This window comes from Camellia sinensis, unplaced genomic scaffold, assembly GCF_055761805.1.
Source record: "Camellia sinensis isolate YWXY unplaced genomic scaffold, ASM5576180v1 Unanchor6, whole genome shotgun sequence".
NCBI lineage: Eukaryota > Viridiplantae > Streptophyta > Magnoliopsida > Ericales > Theaceae > Camellia > Camellia sinensis.
This window is the reverse complement of record NW_028129474.1, coordinates 13,182,501-13,206,500: the sequence shown is the minus strand read 5'-3', so window position 1 is coordinate 13,206,500 and position 24,000 is coordinate 13,182,501.

Genomic DNA, 24,000 nt, shown 5'->3' with positions numbered 1-24,000 from the left:
TCATTTTCAGAGGTTAAAGAGTTGGTTCTTGGTCCAAGAACCTGCTGGTTTTGCAGCTGTGCATCAAGGGTGAGAACTACCCTCTTTATTCCCCATTTTTGCACACACTTTTAGCCTATCTTGCATGCTGTTTTTAGCTTAACTTATAACTGATAAAAGTTCTTTTTTGGCATTCTTTTGAAGTTTTTTTAAGATCACTTTTGTGTTTGGGGTTGTTTACCCCCTCTTAGGCCTTGTTTGGCCTCATTTTTGTGCATTTTTTGTGAGCTCCGGGACCACCTTGTATTGGCCTTCTCACCACTGAGGGATTTCAGTGGTGGGGATGGTGTTTTGAGGTCCTAAGAAGGAGAGGGTCATCCCCTCTCCTTGTTGTCTTCAATACTTGTCATATTTGCCTTATGTGTGAGCACCTTGTTTAAGTTCATGTTGGCCATGTCTTAGTTGATATTTGGTGTTATTTTTCCATTGTTTACCTCTGTCCAAAGTTGGTTTATACGTGTCATACATGCTATGTATACTTGTCTTGTAATCCCTCGATTTTACCTGAACATGCACCTAGCATTTAGACCACTATGCTTACTTGTTTTGGCCTAACTCCATGAAGCTTTTGGCCTTCTCTTGCCATGCTAAAGGTTTGATTTTGGTTGTTTGGGTCATCCATGACTTGCTTTGTATAGCTACCATGCAACCTAGCTCATATGCTTTGAGTGTTGGCTCCTCTACCATGCTCTATTTGCATCATTTCAGTGGTTTGGCACCATTAGTTATGATATTTCAGTCCTTGTTTCATGCTCGTATGCTTGCATTTATAACTCCTTTAATGCTTTAAAGAGTTAGGGTTGTATACCTCATGGATGTGTCATTGTGTATGCCATCATGTCTAGGCATTTGGGATGCCATCTAAGTCGGTTTTTGGGCTCATTTTAGTATGTCATATCTCTGATTTTGGTCGCCTAAATCATGCCATGTTTGGTTGTCATAGGCGTAGTGTAACACCTCTTTGGTGGCCTTGTATGCCGCATGCCTTGCCCTTTTTGTTTTAGCTTGTTTTAACTTTGGCCATTGCATGTTTTAGGCTTACTTTGGCATAATTTGGAACTGTTTTGGTCCACTTTGGTCATTTGCTTCATGTGTCACATGATCATGGTTTGAGCCTTTGGGCTAGTTTCAAGCTTTTTGTGCATGACTTGTTTGCATTATTAGGTTGATTTGGCATCATCCTTTGCATGTTTTCAGAGCATTAAAATGTTTGCCATTTGTCCATGTTTGCCTCCTTTTAAGTGTGCTTAAAAGTTGCCATTCGATGCTTAAGTGTCGGACCATTTAGCATGCTTGTTTGCATGTACTTTTGTCCTTCATTTTATAGCATTTTGGCCGCTGATTTGGGCCTATTTGAGAGCTGCCCATATTTGTTTAAGACCATCCTTTGCATGTTGTTGCATGCTTGCCTTGTATGTTGTTGCATACTTGGCCCATTGCATATTGTTGTATGTTTAAATTGCATCTTGCATGCTTGTTAGCTTGCATTTTGTCATGAATTTAATATGTTGTTACATGCTTGCATGTTTGCATGCTTGTTCACATGTTCATGTTGCATTAGTTTTCTTGCATGTCTAGGTTGCATAGCATTGTGCATGTTTGCATCCCTTTCCTCTTGATCAATTATGATAGAGGTTAGGATCATTGTGTGTTTGTGTACATTTCATTTGATATTGAAGTTGCACACTTGACTGCTTGGGCCATCATGCATTGAAATGCGTGATTGATGGCCCGAGGGTCGAGAACCATGCTCCTCTAAGTCTCAAACATGCTGAGGAGGGTGGTGATGCATAAATTGCTTTGAAAATGCATTGCCATGTCTTGTCTGTCCTCTGTTGCAGCAAACCAGTCTTCTGCAGGAAGAAATGGCCGGCTGGCAATCTTCAGTGCCGGCCGACTATCAAAACCCAGCCGGTGGTATAATTTTTGGTCGATGACCAGTTCTCCATGGCCGGTGGTGTTTCCCCTTGGTCGGTGACCTCCCACAGTGCTCAGGGAGTAGTCCAGAAGTAACCTTGAGACTTGTGCAGACCACAGAGGTGTAGAGCAGTGTAAACAGAGGCAACATGTGACATGGCGGTGGATTTCCGAGCGGGGCCGAGCGTGCATGCATTCATCCCTCTTCCCGAGGCCGTTTTACTGCTTTTAGTAATTTAATTAATGTGTTTAATTGGTCTGTAATATTTAATTAGCTTGTTAGTTAATTAATTTGTATTATTTATTCGGACCCTCCAAGAGAGGGCAATGTTGTAATAAGTGTGCGTGAGTGTGTGCATGTCTTCTAACCCCCACTTCTTTCTCCCTTTTACTTATCTGCTTTCAATGGTTAGTTTTAGGGCACGTTTCAATTAGCATACTTATGATAGCATGTTTGCATCATTCATCTGTATTGTATGCACCGGGCTCGGCGCATCATGCTAACTGCATTGTATTTCAATTCCAAGTTGAATACATGTATTGGATTGCCGCACCTCATATGCCATTCTTAGGATAGCCGAGCTTATCTTAGTTGCATTTTGCATGCGTTACATTAGCCATCTTAACATGAACTAGGATCATGCATGATTACTAACTAGTTTCTTGTTTTGGCTCGGAGTACACTGTAAGTATTTATGCTTTAGCATCTCGCATGAGTGTGAATGTTAACATGACAGCATGCTTTCCATGAGGCTAATTGCTTAGATGATATAACTGCCTAAATGCCTATGGGTGAAGGTTGGATTGCTTGAATTGGGATAATTCATTGAAATCCGTGTTTTAGCCTACTTACGAGTAGCAAACTTCAAATCATTTTCCAAACAAACAGATATGCGATGCTTTGTTCCAAATTAGGCGATCTAGTCTATACTTGTTTTGCTGCGCGCATCACATAGTAATTCTAGCTAATTAATCGGAATATGAACGCATGTGTTTTCAAAAACGAGATATCATGTTTAGTAGTGGCCGATCTTTGATCGGGCGAGCGGGGGTGCTCATAGCTGACCTTCCCCAATCGTACCCAAGTTCCCGAGCCGAGGCAACTTTGGTGATGACGGACATGTCGCCTTAGGCAACGAGTCAGGGTTTCCTAAATTTCCCAAAAATAAAACATTTAGGTGGCGACTCTGTATCTGGAAAAGCAGTCCATGTTTGGCACTTCTTTCTAAAAATCTAGTTTTCAAAACGATTTGCTGGATTTGGACTCTTTGGTGATTTATCAATCTCACATCGCACATTGTGAGATCAGATTAAGAACCGTGACAATTTGAGTCCGAACTGTAGTGAGCCCAAATGAACAAAACGGGATTCCCTCCCGGGACGTTCGGGGACGTCTACACTTGGGCACCTCATGTTGATCACTCAATGATGAAAAGTTACGATGTATAACCACTCAAGTTCATCAACAAAAGGCTTCGATTATTTTTTTTGAGTTTCTAATTCCAACCTTACACCCCATTTTGACCAAAACTATTTTAGACCTTAAAACCCACTTTTCCAAATTATTTTTTTAAATGTTTCTACGATGTTTCGAGGCTCGCGTTTCGTTTAACATATTGTACTTTTCGGTAAACCGAGTAAGGACAAAGTGGAAATAAATGAAAGAGAGGTGAACTCTTTGAAAAATATTTAAAAACTTCTTATTTATAGGTTTGGAGTTGGAGGAAATAGGAAGGGAGGGAAAAAAACTAGTTGGGGGAAAGGTTGGGCATCAAATCATTAAGATAGAAATGAGCAGCCTTCACTAAAGTAGGCATATCTCTCTGCACACTTAGAATTTAGATGTGAGGTCACCACCATTGGAAATTTGACTTCTGAGGCTTCAATTTAGATTCGCGAATCACCTGAAATCGAGTCCAGATCAGGGAGATATGCCCATTTGAAATTGGGTATTAACAGTAGATTTTTGTGACCGGCCGGCCACTTTTTGTGGATGGCCGTGCACTTCCTTGGCCAGTCGGCCAGGTGTCTCGAGAGGCATATTTTTACAGCCAAGTGTCCTCATAGGCCAAAAATGAGTGTACGGTCGTCCCCTTTTAGTGTACGGTCGTCCCCTTTAGTGGCCTACCAGCCACTTGTGTCAAAAAACCATATCTTTTTGCTAGCTGTGCCCGCTATCTCCACGGTGCATGCGCTGCGCCAGTTGTGTCTGTATGGATATTTCTGAGATAGTCTCATATATTTCTCCATATAGATGACCACCCCTCTTGAAATTAGGTTAGAAAAAAATTCCAAAAGCTCCAAAACTTGTAAGACACTCTCTCTCTATCATGTAACCTATGGACTCTCTCTCTACACTTCCTAAACAAAAAATTTCGCTCTTCTTGCTGAGGTTCTTGAGCTCAAATCTCATCCCTTGAGAGTGAGAACTTGTGGGTTTGTTAACAAAAGTGTTACTCCTCTTCAAGGGGTATAACTACTAGCTCCTTTGCACTACTTGTTTCCTATCATTTCTTACTATTTTTGGGCTATTTTTTAACTATTTTTATGGGTTAAAGCTTGTGGTTTAAGGCTATTAAAGGTAGAGGGGTTAAGCATCCTTCTTTGTACCTTGTCTCCTAAGCCTTTTCCCTTGTGTTTCCCATCTCTTCATCAACTTTTTTTCAACTTTTTACCACTGATTTTCAGAGGTTTTCAGAGCCTAAAAATGTGGTTTTGAGGTCCCAAAAATGGAGGGGTTAGCTACCCCTCCTCATGCTTGTTTACCAGCTTAATTTCTACATTATTTTAGCTTACTCTTTTAGCTTTTTTTACATTAATTTTAGTACTATTTTTAGGTGTTTTAGGACTCTTTTAGGTTGTTTATTTCATTTATGCTTTGTATAGCATGCTTGTAGTGTAATGGTCCTCATAGGTTTGGTGTTTTAGGCATTAGACACCAACTTATTTGAGTTGATAACATTTATTTCATACTTTTCATACATGTGTTCACCTCTAATCACCTCTACACTCCCCCTCTTTTCTTGGTATTTTATTTGTTTTGAGAGTTGCTTCAAAATGAGTGTTGTTTAAGCTTAAGAGGTGACCTTGTGCTTAACTGTTTAATCTCTTCGGAGGTTCATTACCAATGGAATGATCTCTCTCTCATGCCTAAAACAACCCTTGGTTTGACACTCCTCTCCATTAGTGGACTTAATCTTCATTTTTGGACTCACTCGATTAATGAATGGAAAGGTATATAAATGGAGTGATGAAATTGGGGCTAAAATGAAGCAAGATAATAAAATCAACTTAGGTTCAATCGGACATTAATTGAACCCATGATGTCTTGAGTCATTTCATACTTGTTAGTGATGAAAATGGTTCAAGGTTCCAAGGTCAACCACTTCCCTTGATCAAAGCCATGATAGGGAGAGGTTTTTGTGTGTCTTCATTATCATTTATGGAGATTGTATCCCTTGGTCTATAAGTCATCACGCAATAAGTTTCTATTGATTAATGGCTTGCACATCAAGCCTACCCCTCCTTTGATCTGTTTAATGAGAAGGAGAGGCAGGGTGGATAGACATCTCTTGGAAACACGTTATTTCTGCTATGTTCCTTTTCTGCAGTAGCAAGGCAATACCAACAATAGTGGCCGGCTGGCTACCTCTTCTGTACGGCAGTCCACTTTTACTGGCCAGTCGGCCACCTTTTTCAGCAAGGCAGTGTTTATTTTCTTGCAAAACAGAGGCATTTTCTGCAGACAAAATAGTTCTGGTAGCAAAATAGAAGCGTTTCTGAGAGGATGATCGCATTGGCATGCATGGTTCTTTAACCGCTGCTTGGGTTTAATTAATGTTAAAACAATTAGTGAGTTACTTCCCTAGAATTTTGTAATAGCTTAGTTAATTAATCTTGTGTTGTAATTAATTAGTTAATTTTTAATCTGTTATAATTAGCTAATGTAGTTAATTTATTTCATTTGGTTTGTAATAGTTAGTTAATTCGTAGTAATTAGCTAGGACATTTATTCAGACCCACCTGCGCGAGGGTAAATATGTAATAATGCATGTATGTCTTCCAACCCCCATTTCTTTCTCCCTTTTATTTACCTGCTTATCATGGATAGATTAGAGCATCATATTTCCTTAGCATTTTCCATGAGTTGCATTCGCTTGTTTAGCATGCATCGGGTTCATCATTCTAACCAATATTGTCATACTTAATTGAATACGTGTGATATCGTATGCTCTGAGTTGAATCGTATGCCATGGTAACAATCGAACCTATTAGTTACATCTTTGTATGTGTCGCATTAGTCATATCGCATTAGATAGGAGCATGTATGTTTTCTAATTGTTTTATTTCTTTTACCTTGCCTTGGAGTACTAGGTGAGCATTTTTTGCTTTAGCATATCACATGTGTGTGATTGTTTCCATGATAAGCATAAATACCATGAGGCTAAGTGCTTAAATGACACAACTCTTGAATGCTTGTGGATGAAGGCTAATTGCTTAAATTGGGATGATTTGGTCAAAGTGTATATGAGATCACTTTTTCACGTGGTACATATTCAAAACTATTTTCAAACAAACATGAAATCAAAGTGTTCCAATTTTTGCAAATTATTCTATACTTGTGTGCATCACATAGTAAATTAGTCTAATAATCGGAACAAGAGCATATAATGTAAATAAGAATCACATCATGATTAGTATAGGCCGATCTTTGATCGAGCGAGTGGGGTGTTCAATTCATGACCTTCCCCTCTCGTACCTAAATACCCGAGGCGAGACACTTTGGTGATGACGGATAAGTGGCATTTGGCACGAATCGTGGGTTTGTTAAATTTCCCCAAAAAAAAAAATATTTAGGTGGCGACTTTGAAATCTGGCAAAGCAGTTCTTTTTCGGCATTTTGATTCAAAATTGATTTTCCAAAAGATTTGTCAGATTTGGACTCATTTGTGTTTATCTATTTCACATTGTAATTGTATAATCAGATTTAGAACCACGGGAGTCCAAACTGTTGGACTATCGTATCCGAAAGGAGCATGAAAAGCAAGCTACAGCTTCTGGTGACTCTGCTGGGGAATTTAGAGAACTTGACTCGAACTTCATGATGTGAAATTTTATCTATACTTATATGTTCTTTGCATTGGTGCACTTAAGTCACTATGTTTGCCATCTTCTATTCCTAGACGGTTTGCTGGAGGCTTGCCCAAAAGCTTGCCAAAAGGCTGACCGATCGTGGGTTCTGCCATGTTGGGAACACAACCCTTGGATCTGGGCTACCACTGTACCGCTTGATCCTCCTTTCACTTCTCGGTATTAGGTATGAGAGGTATATTAGGTAGTCTTGCCGAGGTACGCCTATTTTGACCATTTGGCCTAGTTGAATATAGAAAACCATAAAGACTGTTCCAAACTAGAACAAGACGCTCACCTGTATGCAGAATTTTTGTGAAACTGCTTGTTTGAATAGTAAAGCTGTAGATCAATCCAAAGCTAGGACAGGGAAACCCTAACCTCTCATAAGGGTTTTTTGAATGCTTTTGTGCAAAATGTGAAATCTTTGAAAATGTGTGATGCAATCCTGGGAGAGTCTTAATCTTGAGGCGATTCCTTTCAAAACTTGAGGGTCATATCAGAATCAGAATTTTGGTCGAAATCTAAGGGTTTGTGTTAGATATGGGTGAATTTTCAACAAAACCAGAACCAGGGCAAAAAAAAAAATTGTATCTTGCTTTGATTTAATTGGCATACCCGGTATCCTGATTTGATAAGGCATTTGTTTTTAATGCCAGGTTTTTCTGAGCTAGAGAAGGAGCAGTACCCACCTTAACCCATCGTAATCCATCCAAAAAAAAAAAAAACCATTCCAAAAACCCCAATCCAGTCTAACCCGTCTAGACAAATCCAATTCAAATACATCAAGTATAACTGGGTCGAAATCCTTGTTAGTCAGCTCTTAGCTAACACCCATCTATATCCTTGATTGCCAACTCAGCAGACCCATGATGGCTCAGAGTCCAGAAGAAGTTGTGGCCATGATGTAACGCCCTCAAAATAAACCCATAAATCAAACATACAAGACATCCATAAACTTAAGAGAGTAAAGCATAATTCCATTTATCAGAGTATTCATTACAAAAGTATTACATGTTGACATCAAAAGTAAATGCCCTACGGGCTTACAACTTTCCAAGCCAACACTTGGTTACAAAAAGAGAGTACTAACTCAAAATATAAAATAAGCCCTTGGCTTGATTTACATGTAATACACAAAATAATCACATAAAGGAAGCCTTCAGCTTCTACAACCTCCCAAGCTACATCCTTGGAGGCGGCATATCACCTGCACCTGAAAATGATGTCCCATATAGGGTGAGCCAACGCCTAGTAGAGATATGCTAAACATAATATGAGCAATAACTAAAACATTACATTTGATAAATGTTTAACTCATATAAACCAACTTATAGCATATTCCAATTCCATGACAAATATGTCCATGTTTCATTCCACTTTCCTTTACTTAACCGATTCAATTCATAAACATGGCTCAGAACCTGGTCAAACAATTCAATTCAATGAGACTACATCCCATATCAACAGTACTTCAATTTCAAATGAGATAACAACTCATATCAAAACACTCCCATACTTCACATTAGATACACATATTCGCTGTATCAATATCATATTAAAACACTTCCATACTTCACAATAGATACACATATTTGCTGTATCAATGGAGTCCATCCCCTATCTCCTCCCAAATAAAATCCGGTTTAGGAGTCCATCCCCTATCTCCTCCCACACAATACAATGTATTTAAACAATTATCATATGCATCATCAATCAATACACATATTCGATGTATTATTCCCACCGTCATATTCAATGACATATTCAACCGATTAGTTTTAATTCACCTAATCATCATGCAGTGTCTACAACAATCAAGACTATCTTCCACGGATAGCCCAAAGAAATTATTTCTAAACAGATGATAATGCCTCAACTGATAAATTACCAACATTTTCAAAGGTGAGTGATTAATAAATCCAACTCCACCATTCCATCTCATAATAAGCCAATTTCATTATTTTCAACTCAAATTCATATTTCCATGACTTTCCAAATTAATTATGCAAATTAATTTATATCATAAAATTAGGGCTTTCCTCCCTATTTTTTGAATATTGACCTAAAGGCTCAAATATTAACAACAACATCAATAAGCTCATTTTAAGACCCAAGATATACATATATTGGTCAAAATAGCAAAACCCCTCTTTATTCATGTTGAAACCCTAACACCCAAAATCACCCAACTTCAACATTAAATCAAAATGACCAAACGTTTATGTCAAAGATCATAAAAATGAGTAGTTATCCCTACCTCAAAAGATGAGACCAAATGGAGAAGATGATGAATTTCAAAATACTCCACAACCTAAGATTTTTGGATGGAAATGTAGCCCAAGCCAAGCTCTACACTTTACACAAAGGGACCAAGGTAGGAGATCACTCAAACTAGATCAAACCCTAGAGAGAAGTTGAAGTTTAGAGTGAGGAGCTCTCCAATGGAGGTTTTGAAAAGTTATAGAGAGAAAGAGTCAAAGAAAAGTGATCCAAAAAGTCACTTTTCGGACTGATATAAAAGTCGCCCCGCTCAAGCGTCGAACTCCCCGCTCGAGCGTCAAACACAGACTCACGCTCGAGCGTCAAAATCACCGCTCGAGCGCCGGATGCACACCTCTAGAGGTTTTGTAGTTGATGGTCCTCGCTCGAGCGTGAAAGTGGACGCTCGAGCGTGAAAGTGGAGACTCGAGCGTCCAATGACCTGCAGACAAAATACTGAGAGATGGAAAATCACGCTCGAGCATCAAAATGCCCGCTCGAGCGGAGAAGCAAAAACAAAGGGCCCACTCGAGCGTGAAGGCAAAATTTTGGGCATCAACTGTAGGTTTCCAAACACAACCAACCTGTTTCAAACCTGCCCAACACAACCCAAGAGTCACATACAAAGAGTAAAGGACAGAAATGAGAATACGACAACAACACATCCACGAAACTAAGTCCGGAATACAGCAACCAAGGAAGGGAAAACCGGTATCACTATACAGGATAATAGCCCTAAACCAAGGAATTGCCAAGCAGGATGAGACCAATGCTGATATGCAACGCCCATCTTGGGCATCTACCACACATCCAATACCAAGCCTCCAACCGAACTTTGACCCACTCCTGCCAGCTGAAGATTTGCAGGGTCCAGATCCTCGAGAAGGGTTGGTTCAAGCTCGAGTTTTCAGACCCCTTGTACAACCTAATGAGGGGCTTTATCCCCTTGATATTAATGATCTCAACCCGACCTTGTTAAAAATTGCTAACCTTGAGAAGCAATTCAAAATGGCACAGGGAATTAACTCCATTCCTAACATTGAGGATGGGTACACCGAGGCTACCGTGAGGCTCCCAGACAGATTCAAAATGCCACACATTAACCGTTTTGACTGGTCTGGAGATCCTATGGTACATATCCGGCTTTTGTTGGACGTCCTAAAACTGATGGGTCTGACTAAGCCTCAAAAACTCTCTCTATATGGAAGAACCCTGTCGGGTATAGAAGCCACTTGGTATGCCAAGTTGGAGGATAAAGTGAAGCAAAACTAGGAATATTTGGCTGAGGCGTTTGTCAATCAGTATTCTTATAATACCCAAATTGAAATGACCACCCAAGACCTTAAAGCAACCCACCAAAATCAGGAAGAACCTTTTGTGCAATTTGTTGCACGGTGGAGAGCAAAGGCAGCACATAAGTTAATAGTCGCTCCATTGTTCACTTTCAAAATTTTGCATGAATTAGGGGTTCAAATTGAGAGTGCATTTAACAAAGGGATTATTCCCAAAACAAGTGAACCAACAAGGAGGGTGTTTTCCAAGAGTACCAATGCTAGTAGTAGCACTATTCTTGAACCCACTGAAATCAATACCATTGCCACCAAGCCCAAAAATACCAACCCCTTTGCCAATACCAACTGTAGACTGCCCGAACTCGCTCCGTGCGCGAGGGAGCGAATTGTAGTTCTAGATACTACAGTTCGGACTCCTATCACGGTTCTGAATCTAATCTCACAAAGTGCAATGTAAGATTGATAAATCACCAAAGAGTCCAAATCCGGCAAATCGTTTTAGAAAATCGATTTTAATCAAAAAGCACCAAACATGGACTGCTCTGCCAGATTTCAGAGGCGCCACCTAAATATTTTGTTTTGGGAAATTTAGGAAACCCTGACTCGTGCCAAAGGCCACGTGTCCGTCATCACCAAAGTTACCTCGACTCGGGAACTTGGGTATAAGAGGGGAAGGTCCTGAAATGAGCGCCCCCACTCGCCCGATCAAAGGATCGGCCTCTATTAACATGATATGTTATTTTTTAAAACACATGTGTTCTTATTCCAGTTTATTAATCTAAAATTACAATGTGATGCGCACAACATACAAGTATAGACTCAATCACGCGGATTGGAACAAAACAACTCATGTTTGTTTTTAAAAGTGGTTTGAAAGTGCTACTCGCAAGTAGGCTAAAGCGTGGATTTGCCACCCTCAAGTGGGCTTAGAAAAACATGATTTTGCCACTTCAAGTGGGTTTAAAACTCACAATCATCGAGTTGTTCCAATTCAGTCAATCAAGCCTTCACCCACAGGCATTCATGCAGTTAAACACATAAACACATAGCCTCATCGTAGGCATGCTATCATGGAAATCACTTACACACATGGAAGGATGCTAAAGCATAAACACTCACCGAGTACACCAAGCCAAAACAGAAGCTATGTTTGAAATGCCTAATACAACACATGCAAAATGCAACTAAGTAGGATTGGCTATCTAAGATGGCATATGAATGCGACAATTTGATACATGTATTCAAATAAGTATTGAAATACAATGCAGTTTGTACGATGCGCCGAGCCCGGTGCATGCAAGACAAATGAATGATGCAAACATGCAAAGCATAAGGTATACTAATCAAAATGTGCCCTAAACTGACCATCGAAAGCGGTTAAGTAAAAGGGAGAAAGAAATGGGGGTTGGAAGACATGCACACATGCACGCACCCTTATTACAACAATACGGCCTCTCACAGGAGGGTCTGAATGAAACGAAAGCTAACTAGATACGCTAATTAAGCTAACTATTACAAATTACTACATAGATCTATTAGCTAAGCACGTTAACTAATTAAGTACAGAACCGATGAATTAACTATCTAAGCAAAGCAGTTAAAAGGCCTCGAGGGCGAGGGATGCATGCATGCTCGTTTGCGTCCTCCCGGAAATCCATCGCCTTGCCTCAAGATGCCTCTTTTTGCACACCTTTAGACCTCTGAAAATTGTGCCAACTTCCAGGTTGATTCTGACCCATCTCAGGAACATGCTGAGGGATGATCGGCCAGAGATGGTGGCCATCGGCTAGTAATGATGGCTGGTCGGCAGGCTTTGATGGCCAGTCGGCAACCGATTCCCTAAATTTCCACCTTTTGCTGTAGCAGAGCATAAACAGAGGCATGGCAGTGTATTTGCAAGGAAATGTGTGTACCACCACACTCCTTATCATTTCTCAAGCTCAAAAGAGTGCGGTACTCGACTCTCAGGCCACCAACCGAGCATCGCAATGCACGATGGCTGAGAAGCCGGGTTTGTACAAATAAATGAATGCACAAATAAACTCGATGAGCCTCCACCCTATCATGCACGATCAAGGGTGTTAGCGACTAAGAAACGTGACACGTTTCATCACTTCAAGTATGAAACGTCTCATATTTCTTGTGTTTGGATTAACGTCTGATCCAAACACATGTAATGCAACTCAAACATGTTATCTTGGCATGTTTTACTTGGTTCAATTTTGTTTACTCATTTTAACTTACCAATTAATCCTTTAATTGATTTGTCCAAATGTGATTGTCCTCTAATGGGAAAGATGGTCTAAACCACAAGTACCTTAAGCATGAAAGAAGCCGCATGCTTTTGGTTAGTAGAAGCCCTCAGGAGAAGGCTAAAACCATTAGGCATGAGAGCCTCAATTCCATGCTGAAGCCAACAAGGGGCTCAAGACCTCTTTCAAAACAAATGATGGAGTGAAGCATGGAGTGCAATGGCATAATTTTCAGCACTGAAATGACATGCTAAATGACTTAAAATCATGGAAATGATGCAAACAAAACATGCTTGAAGTCAAAGGCATTGAAACTAGCAAAGAGCATAGCACTATAGGCATACAATACTAAGCCTAAATGACCAAACCAACCTCGGACAGAGGTTAAATATGCCAAAACAGTGGCTAAAATATACTAAGATCAAGGCATATAACACAAGGGAAATATGCACATTTGATGGGTCGCAAACAAGGCATGAAGACGCAACTCTCAAACACATTGAAGGAGTGGAAAATGTGAGAATGTGGAAATTACATACGCTCTGAAATCACATACCAAATGAAGCCATATCATGCACACATCACAAATATAGCATGCTAGTGGTCTCAAAACTCAAGACTAGTGAAGCCATTTACACTATAGGTATACAAAGCAAGCCCCAAAAGGCCAAGAACACTCAAAACAGTCCTAAAGTATGTCAAAATAATGGAAAAACATGCATGGAGTATAGCCAAGACAAGCTAGAATGAAAGGCCAAAACACCAAGTACACTAGGCTAATGAGTGTGATTGCACTACAAGCACATGAAGCATGCAAGAGGTGACCAAACCAGCCCAAAACATAGTTATATCAGGTCCTAAAAGTCACAAACACATGCTTGAAAAGAGCTAACATAAGCCACAAAAAGATGCTACTTTATAGTACTAACAAGGCATGGCATGGAGAGACAAGGAGGGGAGGCTACCCCGTCCCATTTGGGACCTCAAAACAAGCTTTTTGTTACTGAAAATCCCCTGGATTTCAGTGGTTAAAAAGCCAAAAAGAGGTTGTTTGGAAAGCTTTGAGAGATGGCTCAAAAGGCTTTACAAGCCAAGGAGCAAAATGGAGGAAACACCCCCTAGCCAAACAAGGCTTAAACCATCATTCTAGAACCTCAAAATTAGAGTTTTTTATAGTTCAAAACCAGCCTCAAAATAGTCCAAAAAAATGGAAAAAGGAGGGTAAAGAAAATGTGCAAAAACAAGCTTGAAAGGGAGAGTGCTTACCCTTGCAGCACCTTGAAGCACAGCAGCAAAACCAGCCAAAATCTGAGCCAAAATCAGCTTTTTGGAGCTCAAACAAAGTCCCAAGCTACCTCAGCCCAAAGATGATCAACTTTGGTTAAGGGTCTCTTTGCAAAAGTGTAGGAAATTCTCACTTCTAAGCCTAAAACAAGAGGAGAAAGAGAGAATTCTAGAGAGAGGGGAGAATTTGCTCACAAATATTCTAGAAAGAGAGGATTCTAGAGTGAGAAGCTCCCAAAATTTCTAACTCTTTAATATGTTCTAACCCTCTAAAACAATAGATATGGCATCCATATATAGCAAAAGGAAAGCTTCAGGTCGAAAATATCTGAATATGGGATAGCTGGAGGTTGTGTGGAATAGCTGGAGGGAAAAGATCTTCAAATTCTGAGTTTTCTGGACATTTCTGGCTGACCGGCCATCTTTTTGGCGGACCTGCTACTAATGATGGCCGACCGGCCACTTCTGTGGCCGACTGCAAATTCTGCTCTGCAAGTCCAACTTCAAATGGGCATATCTCCTTCACCTGGACTCCTTTTCAGGTCATTCTTGTGTCCAAATTGAAGCCCCGGAAGTAAGCTTTCCAATTGTAGAAACCTCACATCAAAATTCCAACTATGAAAAAAGTTGTGCCTCTTTTAGTGAAGACTGCTCAGTTTTGATCATAACGGATTTGATGCCCAACTTCCAACAACTATATCTCCCTCATCCGGACTCGGCTTTAGGAGATTCTTGAGTGAAAAATGAAGCCCCGGAAGTCTTCTTTCGAATGGTTGTGGCCTCATAGATTAAATCCAAGTGTATAGACAGGTAGGCCCAATTTAGCGAGGGCTGCTTGACTCTCTCTCAACGATTCATGCCCATCTTTTCCCCCAACTTGGTTTCTTCCCTCTCCTCTTCTTCTCTTCAACTCTAAACCCCTAAATAAGATGTTTTAAAAAAATTTCAAAGAGTTCACCTCTCTTTCATTCATTTCCACTTTGTCCTTGCTCGGTTTATCAAAAAACGCGACATTTAACGAAATGAGAGCCTCGGAGCATCGCCAAAACCTTTTTCAAAATATTTTGAAAGAGAGGGTTTTAAGATCTAAAATATTTTTGGTCCAACAATGGGGTGTGAGGTTTGGATTTGGAGTTCTCCTTGCCAAAGAAATCGAACATTTGCATAGATACACTAAGTAAGCAATCAGCGGCGCCCATGTCTTAAGGGCGGTCAAAAATGGGGTGTCTACAATTGCCCCTCTTTGACAGAACTCAAAAGTCATGAAGTGACGCGAGTGAATGTCAAAGCCCAGAGATGACCTATTTTTGACAAGGCCGAAGACTTGGGCAAACAAGCAAGATGACAGAATAGATGCGCCCGCAGGCAGGGGCAAAATGCAAATGACATGCACAATGTAGAACATAACTTTTGATCACGCAAAGAAAGCTGTAATGAAACATTTGAATGCAAGTGCAAGGCATGGTAAATGCAACATTTTAAGAAAGCAAATAAGATACAACAGTCTCACACATTCCGACAGAAAGGATGTAAGAAAATTATGCAATCTTCACTGCGCTTCTCACGGGGAAGTCCTAAAGCAATCGCCGAGAACACCTGAAGTCTCAAGCAAGATTCCGATGCGAAGTGAGCGTGTGTGATAGATACACAAAGTGAACATGTAATAGATACACAAAGTGAGCAAAGTGTGATAGATACACAAAACGAATGTGTGATAGATACACAAAGTGAACGTGTGATAGATGGCACAAAGTGAGCATGTGTGATAGATACACAAAGCGAACATGTGATAAATACACAAAAGGGAACAAAGTGTGATAGATACACAAAGTGAACATGTGTGATAGATACACAAAGGTGAACGAAGTGTGATAAATATACTAAGTGAACATGTGTGATAGATACACAAAATGAGCAAAGTGTGATAGATACACTAAGTGAACAAAGTGTGATAGATACACTAAGTGAACATGAGTGATAGATACACAAAGGTGAACGAAGTGTGATAGATACACTAAGTGAGCATGTGTGATAGATACACTAAGTGAACATGTGTGATAGATACACAAAAGGGAACGAAGTGTGATAGATACATAAAAGGTGAACGAAGTGTGATAGATACACTAAGTGAACAAAGTGTGATAGATACACTAAGTGAACATGTGTGATAGATTCACAAAATGAGCAAAGTGTAATAGATACACTAAGTGAACAAAGTGTGATAGATACAATAAGTGAACATGTGTGATAGATACACAAAAGGGAACGAAGTGTGATAGATACACTAAGTGAACATGTATGTTAGATACACAAAATGAGCAAAGAGTGATAGATACACTAAGTGAACAAAGTGTGATAGATACACTAAGTGAAGATGTGCAATGGATGCACAAAGTGAGCATGTGCGATAGATACACAAAGATGAACATGTGCGATAGATACACAAAAAATGAACAAAGTGTGATAGATACACTAAGTGAAGAGCTAAATGAACAAAGTGTGATAGATACACTAAGTGAGGAGAGTGTGATAGATACACTAAATGAACAAAGTGTGATAGATACACTAAGTGAAAATGTGCGATAGATACTCAGAACATAATCAATTTTAAACGGAACTCCTCTGAATGAACCACACATCCAATATCGTCTAGTTGCACCAGCTTCAAATGAACCGTACATACAATATCGTGCATGTATGAGAAAGAAACTCAATAGGTACAATGCAAATACAATGCATGTCACATGCGAGACGAACGATCATAATACGATGTTTAAGGCATGCTCCATGCACAATATGTAAGAGATGAAACATAAACATACTCTATGCAAAAGGATCAACGACATACATCCAATGTAACGTGTATATTCTATGTGACAACAAGAATAAGTATAGTACAAGATGCATTTATCCAATATGTGTGATGATATGATACATGTTACAAGCAATGTAGAGCGTGATATCTAGGGAATGCAATAAACAAACAAAGCGGCGCTTTAGAAAGCACGTCATGGGGTGAGTGGCGATGAACTGCTCTACTCTGATGGGGATCTCCCCTTGTGTTCCTCGAACTCTTACCTTGCGTTCTTCGAACTCTTACCTTCAACTCACAGTATAAAGTTCTGATATCCTGACAATGATTCTTCATGTAGAACACTTTGGATGCCGCCTTTCTTCCTGACCATATTCACAACTTTCCCTATTCTCCAACGGGGTGACATACTAGGTTAGTTCAGTATCCAAAATTGAGGTGCATACATGCTATCTCAACCTATTAGGCTTCCATACAGATTTCAATCTGGGGACACACCCCTGGGTATTTAAACCAGGCTTTAGTCTCGGAAATCCCGAACCTTTGCGTTCTAGGCGTTAGCCATTCGAACTCTAGTTTCCACCGTCGCAGTTGGTCTTCTAGGAACTCATTGCGAACATAGCCAAGATGCCTCTGGCAGGGAATGGTACTCAGGCAGAGCACTTCTGATCGCCATTCTGGCATTGAAATAGGCTTGAACTTGAGCTAGAGGTAGAGGCACACTCATACTTCGGAGCATTGACAAGGCCTGAAAAGGTACATACAGAATGCAATGACGGAACTTGCTGAAGTTGAAACAAACTCAGATACCCGACATTTTCCCTCTTTTCTTTTGCTTTGCAGTCTGGAACCCACATAGCTTCAGTTAGGTCCTTGTTCTACTGTTCTCACATGATCTAGGTTGAACCCTGCAGTTTTATGAAAGAACAAATCTTGTTTTGTACATATGTGGAGAACAGCACAGCGCTTTGGGCACAAAACGATTTTATCTTTGAAATTGAGGAATGAGTATTTAACCGGGTATTGAGCCTACGACTGACCATAGCCAAAACGACCCAATAAAGGGAAAGACAAGGTAAAACAACCTAAACACATCCATGACACTCGAAACAGCTCAAAACAAGAAACGAGACAAACAAAAAACACACACACACAACACTCAGATGTGTTCCAATGGCAAGACACCTCTTAGTTCGCGAGGAGTCAGTTTCTTCGGGTATTGTTTCCCACCTTTTCTCATTTGTGATTCTCACATCACTCTGGCACTCAATCCCTTTTTCTCTAAAAAAGCCCTTTTCTCACTTTTTCCTCAGCTCACATCTCTCTATTCTTCAGTCTCTCTTATTTTTTATCCCTCCCCTGGGTGGTTGACGGATAAACAGGAAGTTGTGGGCTCTTGCCCCTAGCATTCTGCTAGACTCTCATTCTTTCGCTCACAACAGTGAACTTCTCCCACAAAGGGGTTGTGGTGTGACTGGATGAGCAGCAGATCTACAACTGACATCGGTTGACGATGCCTTGGCTTAGCTTGAATATGATCAGACCTGTCTAGATGAGGGAGTGGAATATTCTACTCTATTCGAGTTCGTGCTTCACACTTGGCTTAATACCTCACTGCTTGGAGGATGAGAGAGCTTTTGGCCCTTTTGCTGACAGCTTCAGCTGTGCCCTTTCTAGCGAACATGGTGCCCCTTTCCAGCAAGTACGTTGATAACGGGGAAAAGACAGAAAACCTGACTCAACTGTGCCCCTAGTTCATCATTTTGACCATTTTTTGTTTTTGACTTTCTACTAAAACAATTTTGACCAACATGAGAGTCAGATTAACATGCTTGTTCGATTTTCTAATTTAAAATCATGCAAGTTAGGTTATGAGCACTGAAAATTTTCCTTTTTTGGGTCCAAGAAATGGTCCAGTTTTGGAAAAATGGAATAATTTTCGAGAGAATTAGTCAACTTCATTAAAAAAAAGTTCTCAAAACTTGTTTTTACAAACGGTCACTGCTCGACCAACGTGGAATTTACCCTCGAGATGCACAACCTCAAATCCAAAACAATGGAAAATTGCCCCTTGTCTGAATGACACTGCGCGGCACCAACTCTAGCAACGAAAAGTTGCCCCTTGTTTGAATGGCAACTCACGGAAACGGAAAGTTGCCCTTTGCCTGAATAGCGCCGCAGCATACTGTAACCCGCTCTCATAATGAAGATTACAGCCGAACTCTTGGATAAAGAAGCAACAAAGATGACCCGTTCAATCTCATGGACAAGACAGTTGAATTTGAACTATTTTACAGTTGGACTTCAGAATGAAGTTGCCTACGTATCCCAAAGATGGGAATCAAGCCTGATATAGTTCCAGGGTTAAGGTACACTCAGGTATTAACCTCTCCTTTTGCGCTCTAACATTTTCCAAGGCCGCCCTTCCGGGTTTTCAACCTTGCAAGCTCTGTTTTTCTTTTCTTTTCATTTCTTTTCATTTCATTTCTTTTCATCTTTTTTGTTTCCATTTTTTTCATTTTTGTTCTTTTTCTTTTCATTTTTTTCATTTTCTTCATTTTTTCTTTTTCTTTTCATCTTTTTCATTTCTTTTTCTTGCTCTAACTTTTGCCTAGGTCGCCCTTCTAGGTTTTCAGCCCAGCGAGCCTCTCAAGGGTAAAAGTTTAACTTCTCCATGTTGATTAGTTTTGAGATCTCGAAGCCATCTGAATCCAGGAGAATGGCTGTTGTTCGTTGATGAGGTAGGAGTCCATCCAATGGGGGCTGAAGTTGCCCCTAGTGTTGCGGATAGGAACTTGATTGTTCTTTAGCATTAAACTTTCTTCTCTCCGTTTCTCGGATCTGGCTTTCTTGCTACTCTTCAATGGTTTGCAGAATGACCCATCTTTTGAATCTTCGAACACATCTGACATTTTTGCCCCTAGTTCAAGGGATGCTTCTGATCTAGCTTCGCAAGCTTCCTTTGATAACATCTGATCTTCTTGATCTGACTTTATTTGCCCTTAGTTCGAGGGCAGCTTCAAATATGGCCTGGCGGGCCTCCTTCTATGTCATACGACCTTATTGCCCCTAGTTCGTGGGCTACTTCAAATCTGACCATACAAGCCTCCTTTGTGGTTAACCATTGAACATTCTAAATACAAGTTCAAGGTTTGAAAGCAAAGGGGCCGAGTCTCGAGGTCAAGAGTGATCCTATGTTGCACAATCTCAAGATCAATTACATACATGTCTTCGCAGGACCACACAAAACATTTTTTTGAAATCTTTTAAGAAAACGACTAGTCACTCGCGCTGAAGACAAAATAGAACCAATCTGGATCAAGCCAAGATCCTTCTCAGTACTCACATTAACAAACACGATCTCATTCATTAAGGGCTTAGCATGCCTATCTTCCTCCCAGTTGATCAAATTTTTGCAAATCCCGACGAATTCCTTCCTCTTTGTTATCATCATAGTGTTTGAAAAGTTTTTAAAAAACTTAGGTCAATGCAATGATGTCAAGGCACAGACAAGTAGGTGCAAAGCACTGCCGTTTCATTCAAATTTCTGGCACAACTGGCTCAAGGCAGAAACAAACACAAAAGCATGAAAATCACTGTTGTTTCATTCAGATCTTGTGGCGCAACAGGCTCAAGGCAGGAACAAACACAAAAGAGTGTAAAAGACAAACACAAAACAATAAAGTGATGCCCGAGGTAACACCCCCGAAATCACCCGACTCTAACACAACAAGACTGACGCGATACAACAAGACAGACCCCACTAACTCAGTATAAAAAGACTGACTCAAAGCAATACAACAGAACTGACTCAATACCCAAGTCAGAAAGTACAATAAAAAGCATTCGCACATTGCTCAAAACAGTGCGTTCCATCCCACATCTGGAGAAATCGAGCGCCATCAGCAGGTGATTCATCCCTCGATCACGTAATCACATTATCTCCCAAATTCATCGATCCCGTGCTGATAGGCTTTGTAGGACCTGGTGTGACAATGACCTCACTGTCAATCAAATCTTGTATTTCGTGGTGAAGACGAAAACATATGTCAGTGTCATGGCCGGCTTGTTGATGGAAGGCACAGTACTTGGCCGGATCATAGGAGGGAGGGAGGTTATTCGGTAATGGCCGCGGCTCAAGGGGTTTGAGATGCCCTTGTCCAACGAGGATTTGGAAAACTTTGGACAAAGTCATGTAGAGGGCATGAAAGACCCTTTGACCTCGGGGCTGGTACTTTGAGGTTTGTGGAGTTTTGCTGGATGCACCAGCAAAGGGATTGATGGGCATAGACTGGGTTTACTGATCTTTTCCAAGTGTAGGATTAGAGCTGAAAGGAACGTTTCTGGTACGACGACCCTTCTCCTGGCTTGCCCCTTGATTCAAACTGCTCTCATTCTGAGTGGCGAAAGTGCCATCCATAGTTTTTACAACAACTGCGAGCACTTGCTGTTTGTTCAGTCCTTCGGCTTTCAAAGCCTCAACAGCCCACAGAAGGTATTCATAGGGATCAATGCCTGCCCCTATCTTGTTCTTACCACTTGCCTCCACTTTGCCAAGGGATTGGGTCGCTATATCAGAGCAGAGCCCAGTTGTCGTCGACATGTCGTTGCCCAAACTTGGGATGGCTTCAAGTTGGCCAATTTCAATTGCAATTCACCCCAAGATTGGGGAGCCTTCTGGCGTGAAATTTTTGGCATGTGATGTGGTTGATGATGGAGCCAATATTCCAAAGGCTAAATCTGCCACAGTTCTCTGAAGATCTTCAATCATTCTCATTAGCTCAGAAGTAGTGGGCTCACGGGTTTGAAATGATTGGGGTTCAGATGCACCCATCATGCAGAAGTCCATGCTGATTGGAATGAACACCTCAGGCTTGGGTAAATGGGCCGGGGTGATGTTTAAGCTGGGGTTGTAACCAGATGGCATTGTATGGATTAAATTGAGATGTGGGGGTGACAGGTTTGTCATGGCCTGAGGTCCCTTTGGTGGAGCTATGATCTTTTCGTCAATAAGATCCTAAATCTTATGACGGAGGCGGATGCAACGGTTCGTATCATGACCATGCTATTGATGGTAGGCGCAGTGTTTAGCTGGGTCATATCTTGGTGGAAGAGGAGTTGGAAGGGGTTGAGGTTCTAGGAGCTCTAGGTACCCTTTTTCCCGCAGCATTTTCAAAGCTTGAGAAAGACTCATGTACAGAGGATGGAAATTTCAAGCTTGGTGCCGAGTTGAAGTGGTTGGTCTTTGGCAATTGAGGAAAATAGTGATAGTGTCTGCTTCTGAGCATTTCACAACTGTGCTACCATCAGTAGTAGCATTGGAATTGTGAACAACATCCTTCTTCGAAGGCTCATCATCTTTCACAAAGATCCCTTGTCGGATGGCCTCCTTGATTTGAACCCCAATGTCATGGAGGTCGTTAAAGTTGAATATCATATTCTGTAATGTTTTGGCTTGCCTAACCATATCTTGTTGCAGCGAATCCACTGATTGCTGGAAATGGATCAACAAATCCTCTAAATTTGCCGGAGGCTACGCCATGATAGAGGTAGATGCTCGCGCTCTGACCAAGGTGATGTGACTGGTGACTGACGGATCAGTTGAACCAATGAGCCCTGACTGGCCTTTCTTTGCCTTACCACTGGCGAAGGAAAACTGGTTTCCCTTGAACTGAATCTCTGACCTGACAAAGTCTATTAGCACAAGTCCAATGTACCTGGGGGATATTGGAACCTTCTGAAGCTATGGTTCCAAGACTACCTAGCAAAAGAGAAAACAGGCAACATCTCAGCCCAATTTTACCAGAACAGATTTGAGCATAGCTGAATGACTGTACTCTTTACTAAATTATGCCCCACAATTTTCTGCCACAATACCGATACCCTCAAACAATGATGCCCTCAGACTGATACCCAAACTTGCAACTGATACATGCATTCCCGTAGAGACACACCCTAGCAGCACATAGCAAGCAAGTGAGAGCCAAAACACCCCTATGGTGGGCTAGGGTTTCCTTGTCCTATTTTGTCAGGAGTTAGGGTTTCACTACGCACGCAGCGGCTTTAAACAACCTACGTTCGGGTAAGCGACCTGTCCTTGTTTGGAATGGTCTCTATGGCTTCCGATATGTGACTAGGTCAAATGGTCAAAATGGTGCCTTGGTAAAAACCGATGTTTGTGTTCCCATCGTGGCAGAGCCCGTAATCGGTCATCCTTATCGAACGCTTTTCCAAGCAAGCCTTCGGCAAACCGTCCAGGAATAGCAGATGGCAAACACTGTGATTTAAGCGCACCAATGCAAATGCAATGCAAAAGAAACACATAAGTGTAAACAAAACAACATATCATGATGTTCGAGTCAAGTTCTCTAAATCCCCAGCAGAGTCGCCAAAAACTATAGACCGTCCGAACTCGCTCCGTACGCGAGGGCGCGAATTGTAGTTCTAACTACTACGGTTCGGACTCGTATCACGATTCTAAATCTAATCTCACAAAGTGCAGTGTAAGACTGATAAATCACCAAAGAGTCCAAATCTGGCAAATCGTTTTAGAAAATCGATTTCAATCAAAAAGCACCAAACATGGACTGCTTTGCCAGATTTCAGAGTCGGCACCTAAATATTTTGTTTTGGGAAATTTAGGAAACCCTGACTCGTGCCAAAGGCCACATGTCCGTTATCACCAAAGTTGCCTCGGTTTAGGAACTTGGGTATGAGAGGGAAAGGTCCTGAAATGAGCACCCCCGCTCGCCCGATCAAAGGATTGGCCTCTACTAACATGATATGTTGTTTTTGAAAACACATGTGTTCTTATTCTGGTTTATTAATCTAAAATTACTATGTGATGCACACAGCATACAAGTACAGACTCAATCACGCAAATTGGAACAAAACAACTCATGTTTGTTTTTGAAAGTGGTTTGAAATTGCTACTCGCAAGTAGGCTAAAGCGCTGATTTGCCACCCTCAAGTGGGCTTAAAACTCACAATCATCGAGTTGTTCCAATTCAGG